Below are 8,768 nucleotides of genomic sequence, written 5' to 3'. Positions count from 1 at the left end.
GTGAGTTTCAGACCCCTCGCACCCTCTGGGTGAAAAAACGTTTCCTCATCTCCCCTCTAATCGTTCAACGAATCACTTTAAATTAATGCCCCTTAGTCATTGACCTACCTGCTGAGGTAAATAGACCCTTCCCATCCACTCTATCCAGACCCCTCACAATTTTATACATTTCAATCAAATCTCCCCTCAGCCTCCTCTATTCAACCCCAGCCGATCCAATCTTTCCTCATCGCTGCATTTTTCCAGAGCTGGCAACATCCTCGTAAATCTCCTCTGTAACCTCTCGAGTGCAATTACATCCTTTCTGTAATGAGGTGACCAGAACTGCACACAGAACTGAAGTTGTGTCCTAACTAATGATTGATACAGTTCCAGCATAACCTCCCTGCTCTGATATTCTATACCTCGGCTAATAAAGGAAAGGATTCCATAAGCCTTCTCAACCAACTTATCAACCTGTCCTGCTACTTTCAGGGATCTGTGGACATTCACTTCAAGGTCCCTCACTTCCTCTACACCTCTCATTATTCTCCCATTAATTGTGTATTCCCTTGCCCTGTTTGACCTCACCAAAGGCATCACCTCACACTTCTCCAAGTTGAATTCCGTTTGCCACTTTACTGCACACCTGACCAGTCCATTTTTCCAGCTCTCCAAATGAGCATTTCACCTCGTGCCGAGAGCTGAATTATTCATTGCAGAATTCTCACTATCTGTTTTACCCTTGGTGCCACAGTATTTATATGAATGGTCCAGTTAAGCAAGTGTCTATGGTTACCCCCAGGATGTTGATGGTGGGGGGATTCAGCGATGGTAATGCTGTTGAACGTCAAAGGGAGATGGTTACATTCTCTCTTGTTGGAGATGGTCATTGCCTGGTACTTATGTGATGTGAATGTTACTTGCCACTTAGCAGGCCAAGCCTGAATGTTGTCCAGGTCTTGCTGCTTTTAGACACGGACTCCTTCAGTATCTGAGATGTCCCGAATTTGTCCTTTTATGAAACCTTGGTCAGGACTCACTTGGAATATTGTATCCAGTCTTGGTCTGCTCACATGATGGGTGATATTGAGGCTTTTGACAGGGTACAGAGGAGAGACATTAAACTAATTCACAGTGTCAGACATCTTCGTTATCAAGTTAGACTAAAAGAGTTGGGACCCTACACCTTAGAGAAACCTAGACTGAGGGGTGATACAATTGAGGTTCATAAGTTTTGAAGGGTCCAATTTAGCATGGGAGAGGAGTCATAATTGTATATTGTAAAAGGCCAGATGTCACCCGGATCACATTAAATTTCATTTTCAGCAACGGGTTAATGAACCAGGAGGGCTGAGTGGTTAAGGTGTTGGACTTAAAATCCAATGAATTTATGTCTGTGTGTGTTCAAACCCCACTCCTGGTATCTGTGCTGGCCAAATGTTACTTGTTGTTACCCTGACTTTTGCCTTGCACCATCATCTCTTCTGTCATTTAATCACTGCTGCCTTCCAACCGATCATAGCTTCCTATTATTTGCCCCAGCACCGTTCCTTGTCTCTGCACTTGCTTATAAGCTGGTAAACCTTGAACTTAATCTCCTCTGTCCCCTCACAATGACCTTCTCATCTTTCCTGAACTGTGGTTCCTCACAGGATCCGCTGCCTCTCCGACTCCCCTCCAGGGGTCACTGAAGGTCCTGAGCCTGGGTCGTGCTTTATCCGCTTGCTGGTAGTTGAGTCCTTGCATGTCCAGACTCCTCCAGGAAGGGCTTGCCATAATCTTCCAATCTTCCCTGGATAAGGGGATTGGAGAGTGGCAAATGACACCCTTATTCAAGAAAGGGTGTAAGGACAGTCCAAGCAACTCCATGCCAGTTAATTTAACATCAATGCTGGGTCAGGTTTCAGAAATGATAATCGGGGAAAATATCAATGGACATTTGGAGAGGTTTTAGTTAATTAAGGATATCCAGCATGGATTTGTAAAAGGCAGATCATGCTTCACTAATCTAATTGAATTTTTTGATGAAGGAGCAGAGACGTTTGATGAAGGAAATGCAGTGGATGTTGTTTCCATGGATTTTACGAAAGCATTTGATAAGGTATCACATAAAAGGCTGGTTAACAAAATTGAGGCTCATGGAATAGGAAGGTCAGTGTCCAATTGGTTAAAAAATTGGATTCAGGGCAGAAACAAGCAAGTTGTAGTAAATGGTTTATTTTCAGACTAGGGGATGGTCGACAGTGGTGTTCCCCGAGGGTCAGTGCTCGGATCACTGCTTTTCTTGCTATGTATAAAATATGTGGATCTTGGAATACGGAACAGAATCTCAAAATTTGCTGACAATACCAAACTTGGAGGTGAGGCAAACAGTGAGGATATGAACCGCCTGCAATTGGACATAGATAGGCTAGCAGAATGAGCAGAGAGGTGACGGATGGAATTTAATACTGTTAAGTGTGAGGTGATGCATTTTGACAGAAGGAATAGGGAGAGGCAATGTATACTTAATGGCACAGTTCTAAAGAGTGTTCAGGGACAGAGGGACCTGGGGGTGCATGTGCATCGATCTTTGCAGGTAGCAGGGCATATTGAGAGAGTAGTAGTAAAATATATGGCATCTTGGGCTTTATACAAACATACATGCATACGAACAAATGAATTAGGAGCAGGGGTAGGCCACTCGGCCCATCAAGCCTGCTCCACCATTCAATAATTTCATAGCTGAACTGATGACCCACATTTCCAGCTACCCCTGACCACCCCCTTGCTTATCAAGAATCTATCTACATCTGCCTTAAAAATATTCAAAGACTCTGCTTCCACTGCGTTTTGAGGAAGAGAACTGCAAAGACTCACAACCCTCAAAGAGAAAAAAATTCTCCTCATCTCTGTCTTAAATGGGCGACCCCATATTTTTAAACAGTGACCCCTAATTTTAGGTTCTCCCACAAGGGGAAACATCCTTTCTACATCCACCCTGTCAAGACCCTCAGGATCATATGTGTTTCAATCAAGTTGCCTCTTACTCTTCTAAACTTTGGTGGATACAAGCCAAGCCTGTCCAATTTTTCCTCATAAGACAGCCCACTATTCCAGGTATTTGTCCAGTAAACCTTCTCTGAACTGCCTCCAATGCATTCACATCCTTCCTTAAATAAGGAGACCAGTTCTGTAGACAGTACTCCAGATGTGGTCTTACCAATGCCCTGTATAGCTGAAGCATAACCTCCCTACTTTTGTATTCAGTTCCCCTCGCGATAAACACGAGCATTCTATTAGCTTTCCTAATTACGTGCTGTACCTGCATACTAACCTTGTGCGATTCATACACGAGGACACCCAGATCCCTCTGCATCTCAGGGCGCTGCAATCTCTCACCATTTAGATAATATGCTTCTTTTTTATTCTTCCTGCCAAAGTGGACAATTTCACACTTTCCCACATTTTACTCCACTTGCCAGGTTGTTGCCCACTCACTTAACCGATCTACATCTCTTTGTAGCCCCCTTATAAGAACATAAGAAATAGGAGCAGGAGTAGGCCATTCAGTCCCCAAAGCCTGCCCCACCATTTAATAAGATCAGGGATGATTTGCCCCAGACCTCAACTCCTCTTTCGTGCCAGCTCCTCATAGCCCTCAACTCCCCAATATTTCAAAAATCTATCTACCTTCTCTTTAAATGCTTTCAGTGATTTAGCCACCACAACTCTCTGGGTAGAGAATTCCAGACATTCACTACCCTCTGAGAGAAGAAATTCCTTTGCATCTCAGTTTTAAATGACTGTCCCCTTCTTCTGTAACTATGTCACCTACTTTGAGATTCCCCCACTAGTGGAAACATCTACCCTGTCAAGCCCCCTCAGAATCTTATACATTTCAATAAGATCACCCTTATTCTTCTAAACTTTAATGTATAAAGGCCTAACTTGTAAGCCATTCTTGTTCAAGAAGGGGAGTAGAGACAGCCCTGGTGATTATTTGCGATAGTCAGCACGGTTTTGTGACGGGTAGGTCGTGCCTCACAAACTTTATTGAGTTTTTCGAGAAGGTGACCAAACAGGTGGATGAGGGTAAAGCAGTGGATGTGGTGTATATGGATTTCAGTAAGGCGTTTGATAAGGTTCCCCACGGTAGGCTATTGCAGAAAATACGGAAGTATGGGGTTGAAGGTTATTTAGAGCTTTGGATCAGAAATTGGCGAGCTGAAAGAAGACAGAGGTTGGTGATTGATGGCAAATGTTCATCCTGGAGTTTAGTTACTAGTGGTGTACCGCAAGGATCTGTTTTGGGGCCACTGCTGTTTGTCATTTTAATAAATGACCTGGAAGAGGGTGTAGAAGGGTGGGTTAGTAAATTTGCAGATGACACTAAGGTCGGTGGAGTTGTGGATAGTGCCGAAGGATGTTGTAGGGTACAGAGGGACAGAGATAGGCTGCAGAGCTGGGCTGAGAGATGGCAAATGGAGTTTAATGCGGAAAAGTGTGAGGTGATTCACTTTGGAAGGAGTAACAGGAATGCAGAGTACTAGGCTAATGGGAAGATTCTTGGTAGTGTAGATGAGCAGAGAGATCTTGGTGTCCAGGTGCATAAATCCCTGAAGGTTGCTAACCAGGTTAATAGGGCTGTTAAGAAGGCATATGGTGTGTTAGCTTTTATTTGTAGGGGGGTCGAGTTTCGGAGCCACGAGGTCATGCTGCAGCTGTACAAAACTCTGGTGAGACCGCACCTGGAGTATTGCGTGCAGTTCTGGTCACCGCATTATAGGAAGGATGTGGAAGCTATGGAAAGGGTGCAGAGGAGATTTACTAGGATGTTGCCTGGTATGGAGGGAAGGTCTTACGAGGAAAGGCTGAGGGACTTGAGGTTGCTTTCGTTGGAGAGAAGGAGGAGGAGAGGTGACTTAATAGAGACATATAAGATAATCAGAGGGTTAGATAGGGTGGATAGTGAGCGTCTTTTTCCTCGGATGGTGATGGAAAACACGAGGGGACATAGCTTCAAGTTGAGGGGTGATAGATATAGGACAGATGTGAGAGGTAGCTTCTTTACTCAGAGAGTAGTAAGGGCATGGAACGCCCTGCCTGCAGCAGTAGTAGTTTCGCCAACTTTAAGGGCATTTAAGTGGTCATTGGATAGACATATGGATGAAAATGGAATCGTGTAGGTCAGATGGTTTCACAGGTCTACGCAACATCGAGGGCCGAAGGGCCTGCACTGCGCTGTAATGTTCTAATTCTAATTCTAATTCTAATTAAAATAAATGTCATCCTTAGTCAAAGATTTGAAGTCCCATCTCCAGATTTTGTTTTATTCAACTTGTATAATGTGATTTAAATTTTGACTCATTCCACAATCGCTTTCAAACTGTCCCGGGTGGGGGCTGCATTGACCTGAAGTGAAATACTCAGTTTAGTTTTGAATCAGAGCCCAGTGTCCTTCTCTGAAAAGAGGGAGCCGGATCAAGTCCTCAAACGGCCCTAAACTTGCTCTGTAATAATCCCATCCCAGGCTGTTACACTGCGGAGAATTGCTGTTAATAAAATTATTAATCAGTGAAGGGATTAAGGTCTAATCCTTGCCGCTGAAATCAACTGTTAATGCGGTCATTCAGGGGCTGTGAAAAAACAGAAACAGAGCAGCTTTAGGCAAAAAAAGTGAAGGCGGATGATCAGATTATGGGTTCGTGTTCGGTTAATAACAGGAGATACAAACACAGCAGTGGGACCGTTATTATATTATACATTGTCTTAAAGTGATTTCATAAAGATGTCGGATGCAGCTTTTTCAGAGATTGTGGGTGGCTCTTAAAAGAGCCGTTGTGTTTGGGATGTTTTTCAGTCCATTGTATAGTTTTACTTGGAGCTGGTGTCCCTTCCGACACGGCGTGCTTGGCCAGCTCCCCGGGCAGCAGCAGGCGCACGGCGGTCTGGATCTCCCGGGAGCTGATGGTGCTGTGCTTGTTGCAATGGACCAGGCGGGAAGCCTCACCCGCGATGCGCTCGAAAATATCGTTCACAAACGAGTTAATGATGCTCATGGCCTTGGAGGAGATGCCGGTGTCGGGATGAACCTGCTTCGTCACTTTGTAGGAGTGTCCTTGGAGTAACCCTCCTTCCTCCGCTTCTTGCCGCCCTTTGTTGACGGTTTATTTAAGGTTTTCTTGGCGCCCTTCTTAGGAGCTGCTTTCTTTTTTTTTATTTCCAAAATATACTTTATTCATAAAAATCTGTAAAAAATACATTGCCAAACAGCACCAAAAAATACAAACATTGCAAGGGAGATCAGTTTCCTTCAATACAATCATGAGTTGCTTCACAACCCTTCCATTTCACATTTGTCATGCCAATTACATTTTTACATTTACAGCAAATGAAAATTTTCCCGATACAGTTCGAGGGGTTTCCCAGGGGTCCAGCCCCTCAGTTCAGCTTGGTGGGGGGACCTTACCATTTTCAGTTTCAATTTCAGATACAGAAATAAACCAAACCCCTTCCGAGTGCGGATTAAATAGACAATCCCACAGCTCTATGCTAATGAGGGATGGGAGAAAGTAATGATTGTGATGGGTGATTGGCAGTGATGTCAGAATAGTTTTCTATCTGCAACCAATCACAAACTCTCTCACTGCATTCAGGAATTCCATTTCCCAAAGACTCTCTCCAGCCCCAGTTTCTATTGAAAAATACACCGGGAAATGACGCCTGACTGCGAGGGTCTCTTATTTTCAGCAGCTTCTCACATTCCGGCCTCGAAATTGAGCGCTTTGTTGGGCGGAAATATTTATTCAGGCAATTCCAACAGCTCAGAGCCGACACTGGGTTAGAAACCAGAAATGGGAGTAAGGGTCACAAACAAGGAGTTTATGCTGAACCTTTATAAATCTCACTGGTTATTGGCCTCAGCTGGAGCATTGTGTCTAATTCTAGGTTCCACATTTTAGCATGGATATCAAAGCCTGAGAGAGAGTGCAGAGGAGATTGACTAGAATGGCACTAGAGATGCGTGAAAGAATAGCAAAGCTAGGGTCGTTCTTCTTGGTGCAGAGATGTTAATGTAATATTTAATAGTTGTGTTCTACATTCTAATGGGTTGAAGAGGAACTGTTCCCACTGGCAGAAGGGTCTGTGACCAATGGACACAGAATTGTTAAAAGAATCAGGGGGAGATGAGGTGATATTTTAACACGCATTCTGATGATCAGAAATGTACTGCTTGAAAAGGGAGGTAAAAACAGATTCAATAATAACTTTCCTGAGGGAATTGGATCATTATTTGATGGGGAAATTACAGGGCAATGTGAAAATGACAGGGAGGTGGGACTGATTGGACAGCTCTTTCAAAGAGCAGCACAATTGTGCAAATGAACTCTTTCCGTGTTGTAAAATTGTGATTTTTGCTGTTCAGAAACATCCTGACACATCCTGAAACATCATGTCGCCTTTCAGTTCACCAGTTTTAAACACCTGGAACTGAGCTGAGTATTTTATTGGCTGTGATTATGGCATCAGAGACCAAAAGACAGCGGCCCAGTCCCAAAATCCACAGAAAGACTCAATGTATTGCTCCATGTGAGCGATGCTGTTGGAGCAGTGAGCATAGCTGCCTTCCAAACAGCTGGAATAAAAACAGAAAATGCTGGAAATACTCAGCAGGTCAGGCAGCATCTGTGGAGAGAGAACAGAGTTAATGTTTCAGGTCAATGACCTTCCAAGCAGCTGTGCCCGGGTTTGATTCCCAGCCATTACAGTTTGGCGTTCCTTAAATTCCTCAGATGAGAAACTGAAAGATAGGAACTGAGTTGGGTGCTGTCTCAAAGGAATTTTGTTTCCCAAACCAAGAAGTGTATAATTTGAATAAACATATTTCCAACACTGATTTCCTTCAAATTAAAGTTAAATTGAACTCTGATTTTACTCCTTTTTATTGATAATTATTATTTGACCTGAATCATACAGTGGACTCAGAATAGAATTACTCAGATTCATTTTCCCACAGCTATTCCCGTTCCTTATAAAAAACAATTCCTGGATTCTGGAAGCTGTGGATTGGAGGGTAACAAACATATCCACACTATTCGAGAAAGGAAGGAGAGAGAAAGCATGGAACTAAAGGCCAGTTAGCCTGACATCAGCAATGGGGAATATGCTACAATCTATTATTACAGACGTGGTAAAGGGTGATGTGGAATATCAGAATATGGTTGGGCAGAGTCAACATGGATTTATTAAAAGGAAATTGTCAATGACAAACTAATTAGAATATGTTGATGTTGTAACTGTCAGGGTAGATAAGGGGAACCAGTGGATGTAGTCTGTTTGGATTTTCAAAAAGCATTCAATAAGTTATCAAAACAAGAGGTTATTACACCAATGTAGGTCCCATGCGATTTGGGGATAATATATTAGTATAGATTGAGTAGTAGTTAACAGACAAAAGACAGAGAGCAGGAATAACCGAGTCATTTTCGGCAGGAGAGCTGTAAGTAGTTGGATACTGCAAGGATTGGTGCTCGGGACTCAGTTATCTCCATTCTGTATCAATGACTTAGATGAGGTGACGGAATGTAATGTTATCCATGTTTGCTGATGATATAAGGGAAAAAAGGGATTTAGACAGACTAAGTATGTGGGCAAGAATGTGAGAGATGGAATGTAATGGGGAGAAGTGTAAAGTTACACACTTTGGCAGGAAAACAGCAATACAGAACATTTTTGAAATTAGTGAGAGACTGGGAAATGTTTATATTCAGAGGGACCCGAGTGTCCTTGTCCAGGAATCACTG

At 43.2% G+C, this 8,768-nt stretch overlaps 1 pseudogene; it reads right to left on the bottom strand.

Annotated features, from left to right (window-relative positions):
- Positions 1-5,573: 5,573 nt before the first annotated feature.
- LOC137360389 (histone H2B 1/2-like) lies at positions 5,574-6,921 on the bottom strand (annotated as a pseudogene).
- Positions 6,922-8,768: the final 1,847 nt, after the last annotated feature.

This window comes from Heterodontus francisci, unplaced genomic scaffold (genome assembly GCF_036365525.1).
Source record: "Heterodontus francisci isolate sHetFra1 unplaced genomic scaffold, sHetFra1.hap1 HAP1_SCAFFOLD_573, whole genome shotgun sequence".
Classification (NCBI taxonomy): domain Eukaryota; kingdom Metazoa; phylum Chordata; class Chondrichthyes; order Heterodontiformes; family Heterodontidae; genus Heterodontus; species Heterodontus francisci.
The sequence above is the reverse complement of the archived record's forward strand: the minus strand, read 5'-3'. Positions and strand labels throughout refer to the sequence as shown.